Source organism: Chiloscyllium punctatum, chromosome 20 (assembly GCF_047496795.1).
Source record: "Chiloscyllium punctatum isolate Juve2018m chromosome 20, sChiPun1.3, whole genome shotgun sequence".
NCBI lineage: Eukaryota > Metazoa > Chordata > Chondrichthyes > Orectolobiformes > Hemiscylliidae > Chiloscyllium > Chiloscyllium punctatum.
Genome location: NC_092758.1, coordinates 85323234 through 85336791, shown reverse-complemented (window position 1 = coordinate 85336791; position 13558 = coordinate 85323234). Strand labels below are relative to the sequence as shown.

General features: G+C 44.4%; 1 protein-coding gene across 3 annotated transcripts in view; it reads left to right on the top strand.

Annotated features, from left to right (window-relative positions):
• jakmip2 (janus kinase and microtubule interacting protein 2) overlaps nt 1–13558 on the top strand; it is a 280290-nt gene that overhangs the window by 37030 nt on the left and 229702 nt on the right. The window lies entirely within an intron of this gene.

The window sequence follows — 13558 nt, the reverse complement described above, 5'->3', positions numbered from 1 at the left end:
ACCAGCGCAGCATGAAACTGTTCACTGCATTTGAACATGCAAATAAATTGCTGCCACGTTTCTTTTGCATCTAACGTTTGAACTGAGACTTTAAAACTCTATTAGATTCATAGAATGCCTACCGTGTGACAGCAGGCCATTCGGCCCATCTCTACGCTGACCCTCCAAACAGCATCCGGCCCAGACGCCCCACCCCCGTCATAACCCTATCCCTGTAACCCCGAATTTCCCAGGGCTAACCCACCTAGCCTGCACATCTCTGGACATTAGGGGGTTCCTGATGAAGGGCTTTTGCCCGAAACGTCGATTTCGCTGCTTCTTGGATGCTGCCTGAACTGCTGTGCTCTTCCAGCACCACTAATCCAGTATTTGGTTTTCAGCATCTGCAGTCATTGTTTTTACCTCGGCAATTAGCATGGTCAATCCACCCAAACCTGCACATCTCTGGACACTATGGGGCAATTTAGCATGGTCAATCCACCCGTGACCTGCACGTCTTTGGAAGAGTGCATTGACTCAGATGGTAAACAGCAAGCAGAATAACCCTTCAAGATAAATTGATCTAGAAGCAATTAACAAACTGAATAAGTGTTGGTGATGGAAAAGGTTTGGTTCATCACCGGTTGGCAGTTCATTGCAAAGGCACTTAGACGTGTGTGGATCTGTGGGTCCACTGATGCTGCCAGACCTGCTGAGCATTTCCAGCAATTTCTGTTCAAGAACTGTATGGCTTCAACTCTCAACTCAAACTCAAACCGAGGATTGAGTAATGAGGAAAGGTTGGAGAAATGTGGCATATGCACTCTTGGTGTACGTTAACTGAGATGCACTATCACAGAGAATCATCAAATAACTAACTGATGTGGAAGGGAGAAGCTGAACCATTACTTTACAAGAGAAGTCTAATGGAAGGAATGAGTGCCCAGGGTATCAACAGGGTGGAAGTTCTTCAGTGGGCAATTCCAGTCTTCCTCCTATCAGAAGCATGTTGTGAAACGTGAAAGGGTTCAGAATAGATTCACAAGGATGTTACCAGGTTTGGAGGGTTTGAGCTACAGGGAGAGGCTGAATAGGTTGGGGCTGGGTCAGAGACTGAGGGGTGACCTTTATAGAGGTTTATAAAATCATGAGGGACATGAATAGGGTAAATATATACCCTGTCCATGGGTTGGGGGAGTCCGGAACTAGAACGCATAGGTTTAGGATGGGAGGGGAAACATTTAAAAGGGACCTAAGGGGCAACTTTTTCATGCAGAGGGTGGTGCATGTATGGAATGACCTGCCAGAGGAAGTGGTGGAGGTTGGTACAATTACAGCATTTAAAAGGCATCCGTATGGGTATATGAATAGGAAGGGTTTAGAGGGATATGGGCCAAGTGCTGGCAAATGGGATTAGATTAGGTCGGCATGGACGAGTTGGACCGAAGGGTCTGTTTCCGTGCTGTACATTTCTATGACTCTATTTCTTTTTCGCTATTTCAGAACAATCAATGGTAGGGGGCACTGACCATTTTTCCTAGCCTGTGAGAAAAGGCTTTCGAAACTTGTGCTTGAAGAGAAGCAACTGCGAAGTTATGTTATGGCCCTAAAAGATTGCGAAGGATAATCCAAAAGATTACCTCAAGCTAATTTGGGACTGTGGGACAATAGCAACAAATTGATTCTGCTGAAAGGCATATTTAGGATTCAAGAAGTGGTTGATGCAGAAGGGTAATCACACATTAAATTAATTGCTGTTTAAAGTAATGGAGACAAAATCTTTGAGATCATTTAAGAAACAATTAGATGATAAAGGAGAACAGGCATTAGCCTACAGGGTTTTCAGTATCTCCTGTTTGTGGAAACTTTGCAGCTGCTTTTCACAAATGTGCCATTTCAGAACAAACAGGTATGGAATAAGTTGTTTTGTTCAACACTTGGTGGCTGTTTATATTGAAATGCAACTTTCTTATGACAGTCGTTGGCCTGAATTTTCAGCACGTCACAGAGGGTCCCTGGCTTATCCAAACACAGCTGAAGGCCCGATTCTGGAGCTCCCTGCCCTGAGGATGTCTCCTACCATTTTCACCAATGGGGGATTTCAGCAATCAATTGGATATTTCATATCTGTATCTCACAGCGCCAGGGACCCAGGTTTGATTCCAGCCTCGGGTGACTGTGTGGAGTTTACACATTCTTCCCGTGTCTGTGTGGATTTCCTCCCACAGTCCAAAGGTGTGCAGGTTAGGGTGGATTAGCCATGCTAACTTGCCCATAGTTCCTAGGGATATGCAGGCTGGTGGATTAGCCATTGGGTTAAAACCCCATGAAGGGATTACGGAGATAAGGTGGGAGGTAGATCTGAGTGGGGTGCTCTTGTGGCTTCACTAACATGGGCACTTATGACCAAGGTCTGTGCCAGGGATATCCTCCCTCATCACATCGCAGAGTATTTGCCAAAGTCTCTGAAGCATGCCAGCTTGAGAGGCTGCCATCTCCCTGTGGAGACATCTGAACATGACATAGCCAACTCTCCCAGCAGCCTTTCACTCCCCCCTCCCCACACTGGGGCTGGAACCCCGGGGATTCCACCACCCCCAGGGCAAAACAGCACATGAGAGCCACCCTTTGGCTTACTGCTGCCTCATGTCATGCTCCCAGTCCATGTCTTGTTTCTGTGCTCTGACATAGCTGCTGTGTGGCTCAGTGCAGTAGAGAGAATTTCCCTTTTGTGTCAGTGCTGCAAAAGACATCTATGTTTTCAATGCGGTTAGCCTCCTGATGCTGAAACTGTTTCTTGTTGTGAACACAGTCCATTCCATCACGCAAACCAGCCTTCTGTCCACCAACTCCATCTCTGCTCCCCAATGCCTCGGGAAGAAGACCAGTATAATCAAATACATCCCCTACCCCCGGTTTTACCCACTTCCACCCTCTTCCATTTGGCAGAAGATATAAACACATCACATTCTATTCACATACGAACAGATTCAAAACTGGCTTCTTCCCCACTGGTATTAGACTTTTGAATGGACCAGTTCAATGTTAGTGTTGATCTCTCTCTGCACCTTCTGGGCAGCTGTAACATTGTATCCTGCACTCTGTTTTGTTAGCCTGATGCACTTGTACAGCATGACCTGCTTGTAAATCATACAAGAAAGCACGTTTCACTGTACCTAGGTACAGGTCATCCTGCTGTAATGTGACAGTTGTGTTCCTCTGCGACTTTGTGCTATAGAAAATCACCTTATGGAAAACTGCTATAGAAAACCACGCTGTAGAAGATTGCTAATAGAAAATCGCTCGACCCATTCAGTAGGAAGTTCGCATTATCCAAACAATGTACAAACTTTGTCAATTGCGTTATAGCCAATTCACGCTGATAAAACCTGCATTCTAGCCGGACAACCTGTGCACAGTAATAAATCAAAGCGAATCAATATCCATTTCTCCCTCCCCTTGCTTGTGTCCGAGGTGCTGTTGTATCAGCTCTGTGATATCCTCGTGACCAGTGGTACACACAGACCAATTCCCACTCAGAAAGGGGGTTGGTGCTGGGAAAGGATAATGCATTTCTACTCACAGAAAAGTGGAAGCGGAATAAGGCGAGGGAGGGTGGAAGGTTGGAGTTGAGGGGATTGTGCAAACTTCCCTTGGGAATTCTGTCCACATTGCTGTAAAATAAACCTCGGCAGAACTGCTAAACAAAAGCAGAAGTTGCTGGAAGAACTCAGCAGGTCTGGCAGCATCTGTGGAGGGAAATCAGAGTTAACGTTTCAGGTCGACCCTGCCTCAGAACATGGGCTTAACAGAATGCCCGGTAGCTGAAGGCAGAGTTGTCCTATTGATATTCCCTGTCGTGGTACTCAGGGTTGAGAAAAATGTGCACTCCTCCTCTTCCTATTTTTAATTGGGTTTGAGTGTCTTAACCATTAATGGACATTGATTCTGACAAAGTGATGCTGCCTGACCCAACAGGGGAATCTGTTTATGATGGGACTGGAACAGTGCAGCTGGTCAGGCAGCATCTGAGGAGCAGGAGAGTCGACGTTTTGGGCATAAATTCTCCTACTCCTCAAATGCTGCCTGACCTGCTGTGTTTTTCCAGCGCCACACTTTTCAATGCTGACTCTCCAGCATCTGCAGTCCTCCCTTTCTCCGAATCTGTTTATGGTCTCGGCTTTGATCCTCTGTGCTTGTCTCTTGAACAGTTGCAGGTTTTGATTCATTGATATGTAAATCCGAGCACTGCTTTCAAGTCTTATTCTCGAGATAACTTAAAGTTTTATTTTAAAAAAGTGACATCTCAGCTCAGGCAATGCATTAAAGGTGTGAGGTTAGAGTCTGTCTGTATTCCAACCTTGAGTCAGGCTGGTTCTATTTCCAAGTAGGAATGTATAAGATGTCACATGGACTGCCTTCCTACAAATTGTGTGCTTTTTGAACAAAATAGAAAGTATCTGTAAATACAAATCTGCAAATGCAAATTCACCCCATAGACTTACATGTGTGCGTGTGTGAGAGAGGGAGAGAAAGAGTGTGTGAGAGAGCATGTGTGCATGTGTTTTGAGAGAGAGCGTGTGTGTGTGTGAGAGAATGTGAGTGTGTGTGTGTGCGCGCACACGAGGGGGGAGTGGAGTGTGTGTGTGTGCGCATGCGGAGTGGACTCTCTGTGTGTGTGTGTACGCGCACGTGGGATGGAGTGTGTGTGTGTGCGCGTGCGTGCCTGCATGGGGGTAATGTGTGTGTGTGTGTGTGTGTGCGCACGCAGGAGAGTGGGTGTGTGTGCATGTGCATGGGAGTGTGTGTGTGCGCGTGTGCAGGAGAGTGTCTGTGTGTGCAGGAGAGTGTGTGCTTGTGAATGTCGGAGAGTGTGTATGTGCATGTGAGGAGAGTGGGAGAGTGTGTGTGCATGTGGGAAAGTTTGCGTGCGTGCATGCAGGAGAGTGCCTGTGTATGCAGGAGAGTATGTGTGTGGAAGAGTGTGTGTGTGTGTATGTGTGCATGTGGGAGGGTGTGTGTGTGCTCACGTGGAAGAGACTCTGTGCTTTTGTGTGTGGGAGTTTGTGTGTGCACGCATATGGGAGTATGTGTATGTGCACGTGGGGGAGAGAGTGTATGTGTGTGTGAGTGGTTGAGAGTTTGTGTGTGGGAAAGTGGGAGTGTGTGTGTGTATGCATGTGTGTGCGAATATGACAGATTATATGCCTGTGAGAGGGTGTATGTGTGAGTATGGGTGGAGAGGTGTGTGTGTGCCTGAGAGAGAGAGTATGTATGAGGAAGGGTCTGCATGATTTTGCGTGTGTATAGTGCAGTGGAAATGTTTACACCTACTTGCATTGTAAATAGGCTCATCTTGTTCCATTAATCTATCTGTTCGAGTGTGGAACCAGCAATGAACAAGATTGCTTTTCTATCCAATTAAAAGGGTCCAGTGAGCATTATTTTGTTTTACACAATGTATCGTTGATGAGGTACTTTCCCTCACCATAAATTGTTTCCAATTCATTTCTTTTACCACTCTTAAGGCCTGCTTGGATTTTGCACTGTCCAGTCTGTTTAGAGTGGTTTTTGAGCTTGTATTGGTTACATTTATTGCCATCACTGAATCATACAATCCCTACAGTGCAGGAAGATGCCATTCGGCCCAATAAGTCTGCACTGACCCTTTAAAACAGCATCCAATTGTATTCCCGTTACCTTGCATTTATCATGGCTAACCCACCTGACCTGCATAATGCGGGACCCTATGTGGCAATTTAGCACAGCCAATCCATCTAGCCTACACATCATTGAACCGGGAGCTTCGAAGCACCAGGGACCCGAGTTCGATTCCACCCTCGGGCATTTCTCTGGATGGAGTTTACATTTTCTCCCTGTGTTTGTGTGGGTTCCCTCCCACAGTCCAAAGATGTGCAGGTCAGGCAGATGGGCCATGGGAAGTTATCCATAGTGCCCAGGCATGTGCAGACTAGGTGGATTGGCTATGGGAAATGTAGAGTTGTGGGGATGGGTTAGGGGACTGAGTATGGGTGAGTGCTCTTCGGAGGGTTGTTATGGACTAAATGGGTGGAATGGCCTGCTTCCACACTGTAGGAATTAAGACCATAAGATCTAGGAGCAGAAGTTAGACCATCCAACCCATTGATTTTGTCCGCCATTCAATCATGGCTGCTAAATTTCTCAACCCCGTTCTCCCTGTAACCCTTGATCCTCTTGACACTCAAGAATCTATATCTCTCAGTCTTAAATATATTCAATGACCTGGCTTCCACAGCCTTCTGTAACAGTGAATTCCGTAGATTGACCACTCTGTCTGACTGAAGAAGTTTCTCCTTATCTCTGTTCTTCCCTTTACTCTAAGGATGTGCCCTCAGATCCTAGTCTCTCCGACCAATGGAAACATCTTCCCAACATCCATTCTGTCCAGGCCATTCAGTACTCTGTATGCTTCAATTAGGTCTGAGATCCTGAATTTTATGAAGTTGACTACAGGTTAGTTGTTAGTTGAAAAGCATGGCTTTACAATGCACACACTTTGGCAGTCTATCAGAAATGCCATTCCTCCTGTGTTGTAATCTATTGTGACAATAGAACCAAAGCAAGTTTTGTCTTCATAGCACACAGATTATTGTTCCCGGGCCATGCCTGGCATTTGTGTTCTCTGGCAGGACATGAACAAGCTGCTCGAGGAAGTAAACTTCTGCAGAGATGTACTCCACATACTCATGCAAATGTTGAGTTACTGTGACTGCTTTTTCCATTGATAAGTAAGGGGCTGAATCTCACACAAGTAAAACTACAGAGGAGTTCATTTCTACCTCCGCTCATCACTCTGCGTTTTCAGAGCTGTCAGCTCGGGGATGGTTCCTACCAAACTCCCCTCCAAAAGTAGTGAAATTCAGTCAAAAGTACACATACAGGTATGAGCAATTGATCAGCAGCTTTGGACAGTGTACTATCACGGGCCAGTGACTCCAGGAGTAAGTACAGAGGGATTTGCACTAGATCACAGAATCCCTAGTTGGATGCAGGTCATTAATGCCACATCAAGCCTCCAGTATACATCCCACCCACACCATTTTTAAACTTCATTCCTGAAATGAGAGGCATCACCTACTAACCAAGCAGCTATTGCCCATCCCTAATTGCCCAGAAGGCAATTCAGAGTCAGCTACTTTGGGTCACTTCTATGCCAGACCAGGTAAGGATGGCAGTTTCTCTCCTGAAGGACATCAGTGAGCCAGATAGGTTTTTCCTGATAATTGACAATCATTAGACACTTAATTCCAGATTTTTATTGAATTCAAATTCCACCCTCTGCCATGGTGGGATTCGAACCTGGGTCCCCAGAACACGCCCTGGCTTTCTGGATTAACAGTGCAGCGATAATATCATTAGGCCCATCACCTCCACCCTATTCCAGTAGCTGTATTTCCCATGGTTAACCCACCTATCCTGCACATCTGTGGGCACTAGTAGGATGGCCAATCCACCCTAGCCTGCACACCTTTGGACTGTGGGAGGAAGCCCACACGGACGCAATGTGCAAACTCCACACAGACAGTCACCCGAGGCTGAAATTGAACCCAGGTCCCTGGTGTTGTGAGGCAGTAGTGCTAACCACTGAGCCACTGTGTCAGTGGGTTTTTTATTTGTACCAGAAGTCTAGAGTTGGTCTACATGTATCATAAAATGGTAAAGTTGCCATAGTCCTCCCAAACTATTAGGGTAGCTGTCTCATTTGAGTGAGGCGACATGGTGTTATAACCTTAGAGTCACCATTCCTCAGGTGAGGGGAGAGATTTGAAAGGATAGTCCTTCATGGCAACTGGTGCGGGAATTGAACTCACACTGTTGGCATCACTCTGCATTGAAAACCAGAAATCAAGCTAAACCAATGTCCTGGTATGCAGAGGCAAAATGAATAAGTTTTTGCTGAAAAATTTGGGAATGATCATTACTTGAGTATATGTCTTGTGGGTTGGCTGCACTACCGTTGAAGAGATTAAGGAATGCAATCTCTCAAGTTCCGATCCCCCTCAATACACTAACGCCACCTCAGCTGCCTTGGGATGGACATTGTTGGCAAAGTAATAATGTAACTGCTGCACTAATTATCTTAAAGATGATTAGAGTTTGACAGGCCACTTTCTGTTGTGTGATTCCAAGTACATCTCATTATGTAAACTGCAACAAAGAATTTCTATTAAACACTTGACTGTTTGATTAAAAAATTGAATGTTTACTTTGGTACTGCTTTTGCAAAATCAAAATCCTGAACGTAATTTCTTTCCTTTGTCTTACACTAAGCTCTTGCGTGATGTATAATTTCATGGATGCGCAGATGATTGATAATTAGCAAAAATCAGATGGGTATGATATTCGTGTGAGTTCTATATGATCCTGTTCCAGCTGTTTTACCGACAAGTCAACATGTAAACAATGTAACACCTTATTGTGCTCTTTTCCTAACAAGTTCAGATTATTAGTTTTTCATGTTTGATGTCAACAAAGCATTACGCTGGAACAAGGGAAATATTCTAGCTGAAACTGAGCAAAGGAAGTTAACTGTGGTTGAATTTTAAAGTACATGATAAAACGAGGAACATTCCATCCTGTTGACAAAGAAAACAAAGAAACGTTGTCAGCAGTTCCTGTGAAAATATGTACACTGTTTAATTTAATGACTATAAGACATGATCTTCCATGACAATTAAACATATTTTCTAATTATAGCATCTCTCAGCCAAATACTTATTCAGTGGGGTGGTGTTAAGAATCGTAGAATCCCTACGGTGTGGAAACAGTACATTCAGCCCATCGAGTCTATAGTACCCCTCCAAACAGCATCCAAGCCAGACTGCTCCCCGCCATGCTCCCACCCTATACAATTAACCCTGCACTCTCCCATGGCCAATCCACCTAGCCTGCACACCATGGGCAATTTAGCATGGCCAATCCACCTAACCTGCAGGCCATGGGAAATTTAGCATGGCCAATCCACCAAACTTGCACGCCACGGGCAATTTAGCATGGCCAATCCACCTAGCCTGCACACCATGGGCAATTTAGCATGGCCAATCCACCTAACCTGCAGGCCACGGGCAATTTAGCATGGCCAATCCACCAAACCTGCTCATCTTTTGACTGAGAGAGGAAACTGGAGCAAACCCACGCAGACACAGGGAGAATGTGCAAACTCCACACAGACTGTTGTCCAAGGCTGGAATCAAACCTGAGTCCCTGGCATTGTGAGGCAGCAGTGCTAACTACTGAGACATCATGCCACACAGTATCAAATCCCCTCAGGGACATATGATTTTTAAGTCAAGTCAATTCAGTTCCTAAAAATCATTATTAAGGCTATGACATGTGGACAACCTGTATCGAAAGACTACAGTCGGATGGATATGAATGTACCATGTAAGTGGATGATGTTTCCAGAACTTCTGGATTTGAAATGTTAAAACAAGTCAAAGGAAAGAATGTTGAAATGATGAATAATTTCAGACTATTACATTTATTGTGTCACACAATATTTTAGCTAGGAAGCATGAAATAAATACTGGGTGAAAGAAAAATTAATAATCCTCAAACAGACTGCATTTTTCACCAGGGTGAAAGTGAGGACTGCAGATGCTGGTGATTAGAGTTGAGAGTGCTGGAAAAGCACAGCAGGACAGGTAGCATCCAAGAAGCAGGAGAGTCAATGTTTCAGGCAAAAGGGCTGTGCTTTTCCAGCACCTAGCTCTCAACTGTCTTTCTCACCAGGCATGTGGAATACCACCAAAGCAAAAATCGTCAGTGCTATGTTAATTAATTGATTCATAGCTAATTACCTCAATCAAAACAGCATTAAAACATAAGGCTCAAGTCCAATATACTTTGAAGCACAATAGTCCTAATGTCAAGACAGTTAAATCTGAGGAGGGCAGGGCACTTGCATATGAAGCTAAACTATACCTCATTAAACCTTGAACAAAGAACTGAGTTTTAAGGAGTGTCTTAAAGGAGAATAGAGAGGCAGAAAAGTTCAGAACTTAAGACTTAGCAGCTGAAGGATGTTCCCAAGAGATCAGAATTGAGGGAATGGGGAACTATGGAAGGGCATTATGGTTGGTGAAATTCAGAGAGATAGGATGGAGAAATTTAAATACATGGACATAGACTTTAAAATGTAGAACTAGGAGTAAATATAGGGTAGTGAACATCTGAATGAAAGGCGAATCCAATTTAGTATAACAAAAAGAGGATTTGCTGGAAAAGCTCAGCAGGTCTAGCAGCAACTGTGGGAAAATTAACATATTGGGTCCGACCTTTCCTGAGAACCCACCTTAGAATAAGTCAAACATGTTAACAGTTGCAAAATGTGTGGTGCTGGAAAAGTACAGCCGGTCAAGCAGGATCCGAGGAGCAGGAGAATCAATGTTTTGAGCATAAGCTCTTCATCAGTATTTCCATGTTCCATCATTCCACATTCCTGATGAAGAGCTTATGCTCAAAACATTGATTTCCCCTGCTCCTCGGATGCTGCCTGACCAGCTGTAGTTTTCCAGCACCACAACCTTTGATTCTGATCTCCAGCATCTGCAGTCCTCACTTTCTCCTATGTTAACAGTTGCTAATGAGGTAACTTCACATCACTTCCTGTTCAGTGCATGCAGTTCTGGATTCTGTGGATGCTGCTGGTTCACTATTTTAAAAGCTTTAACAGCATTGTTCAATTTGTGTTGTCATGTTGTGCTTTTGAAATGCCTGCTTTTAACGGAAGAGCAATTGGACAAGGGAATCATTGAAATTCTCTTCAAGCCACATTTTGTTTTAGTTAGCTTTTAATAATCCGTAACTCCAGGTTAAATGACGTCCATTTACGAGATGTATCCAGGCTTCGTTTGCCTGGCACTACAGACCAAACAGTCACATACTGAGCATCAAGCTGCTGTAGGCTGGTGGGACTCCAGATTGTAACGCCAAGTTCAACAAACGAGATTTTAAGACCCCACCAGGCGAGAGTACAAGTCACTGTGTCATAACACCAAGTGGTGGAGGGTGTGATGATGCTGTGGCTTTAAGAGGTGTATTTAGTCCTGGTTTCTTTTCAGAGAGAGTTTGGACAAGAGGTGGTGACCAGTCTGTGGTAACATAAGCAACTTGTGAGGCCTTGGGGATTTTTGTTTAAAGTTGGAACAATGGAAGCAGCCTGGATGGTGTGGCAGGCTCTCACCCACCAGGATTTCTAGTATTTTGTTAAGCTTTTCGTTTCAGCAGAAGCTGCTGGAGCCTTGAAGCAGTAGAAGTTATTTTTTCCCCTTCTCTCAGATAGAACTAAAAGCTGGGATTTCCCTTCCTATTGCATTATCTGTGAGAAAATCTGTTTTCTGAATTTGCCTTTTTGCCAAGGGGTGCGTTTCTTGCAATAGTTAATCAGTAGCAGTTACTCTATCTATTATTCTGCTCAGTTTCGATTAGAGTGAAATTATTCTCAGTTCTTCTTTCTTTTGTTGTCTTTTAACTACAGTGTTTAAATTATTTATGTTTTGCTCGACATTTGACCAGTTTGACCAGTTGCATCCCATCTGAAACAGACATTTTACAATTGCCTTTAAAATAAGAAAAAGTTAGGCTGTGGGATACCTACTTAAAATATTTTGAGGGGGTTTGATTTGGTCCACAACAATAAAACTCAAAATGTGTGACATTGGCAAAGCACAGCAGGTCAGGCAGCATCCGAGGAGCAGGAGAGTTGATATTTCGGAATAAGCCCTTCATCAGGAATGATGAAGGGATTATGCCCAAAACTTTGACTCTCCCGCTCCTCGGATGCTGCCTGACCTGCTGTGCTTTTCCAGCACCACACTTTTTGATTCTGATCTTCAGCATCTGTAGTCCTCACTTTCTCCAGGACACAATGGGTGGCACAGTTTGTCAGTGGTTAGCACTGCTGCCTCACAGCACTAGGGACCCAGGTTCAATTCCAGCCTCTGGCTACTGTCCAAACTGCACACAGACATTCTTCTCGTGTCTATATGGGTTTCCTCCGGGTAATGTGGTTTCCTCCCATAATCCAAAGATGTGCAGGTTAGGTGAATTGCCCATTGTGTTCAGGGATGTGTAGGTTAGGTCCATTCATCAGGGGCAAATGTAGTCATTGTCACACCCTCCATCACTTGGTGTTATGACACAGTGACTTGTACACTCGCCAGGTGGAGTCTTAAAATCTCGTTTGTTGAACCTGGCATCACAATCAGGGGTCCCACCAGACTACAGCAGCTTGATGCCTAGTATGTGACCCTGTTTGGTCAGGGTGGGTTACTCTTTGGGTTAGTAAATTTGTGGATCACACAAAGGTAGGCAGAGTTGTGGACAGTGCCAAAGGATGTTGTGGGTTACAGAGGGACATAGACAAGATGCAGAGCTGGGCTGAGAAGTGGCAAATGGAGTTTAATGAGGAAAAGTGTAAGGTAGTTCACTTCGGAAGAAGTAACCAGAATGCAGAGTACTGGGCTAATGGTAAAATTCTTGGCAGTGTAGATGAACAGAGAGATCTCAGTGTCCAGCTGCATAAATCCCTGAAATTTGTCACCCAGGTTGATAGGGTTGTTAAGAAGGCATAGGGTGTGTTGATGTTTATTGGTAGGGGGATTGAGTTTCAGAGCCACAAGGTCATGCTGCAGCAGCAGCACAAGGCACTTGGAGTATTGTGTACAGATCTGGGCACTGCATTATAGGAAGGATGTGGAAGGATGTGGAAGCTTTGGAAAGGGTTCAGAGGAGATTTACTAGGATATTGCCTGGTGTGGAGGGAAGGTCTTACGTGGAAAGGCTGAGGGAACTTAGACTGTTTTTGTTGGAGAGAAGAAGGTTGAGAGGTGACCTATTCAAGATGAATAAGATAATCAGAGGGTGGACAGTAAGAGCCTTTTTCCTCAGATGGTGAAGGCTAACACAAGGGGTCATAGCTTTAAATTGAGAGGTGATAGATGTCGGAGGTAGTTTCTTTACTCAGAGAGAAGTAGAGGCGAGGAACGGCCTGCCTGCAACAGTAGTAGACTCGCCAACGTTAAGGGAATTTAAGTGGTCATTGGACATACATATGAATAATAATGGAATGGTGTAGGTTAGATGGGCATCAGATTAATTTCACAGGGCAGCACAACATTAAAGGCCGAAGGGCCTGTACTGTGCTGGAACATTCTATGTTCTATGTTCTAACAATAGGAGCAGAGTGAAAATTTTACTGCCCTTACCATTTCCGTGGCTCATTGTGAATGTTGCTTCCAGCACTGTATTGACAATAATAATAACAGTAGAATTTTACCATTGGCAGCTGCTGAATTAGACTGTCAACTAGTACCACTGGAATTCTCAGCTAAACTGTCAGCAAATGGGACCATTTGAAATTTTGTCTATATGTTAACAATACTGTGTCTTTAAAGATCAGTCTTCCGAGTATAGGACTTGGGAAGAGACGTTGAGGTTATACAGGACATTGGTGAGACTTCTTCTGGACTAGTGTGCCCAGTTCTGGTTGCCCAGCTATAGGAAGGATATTATTAAGCTGGAGAGGGTTAAGAAG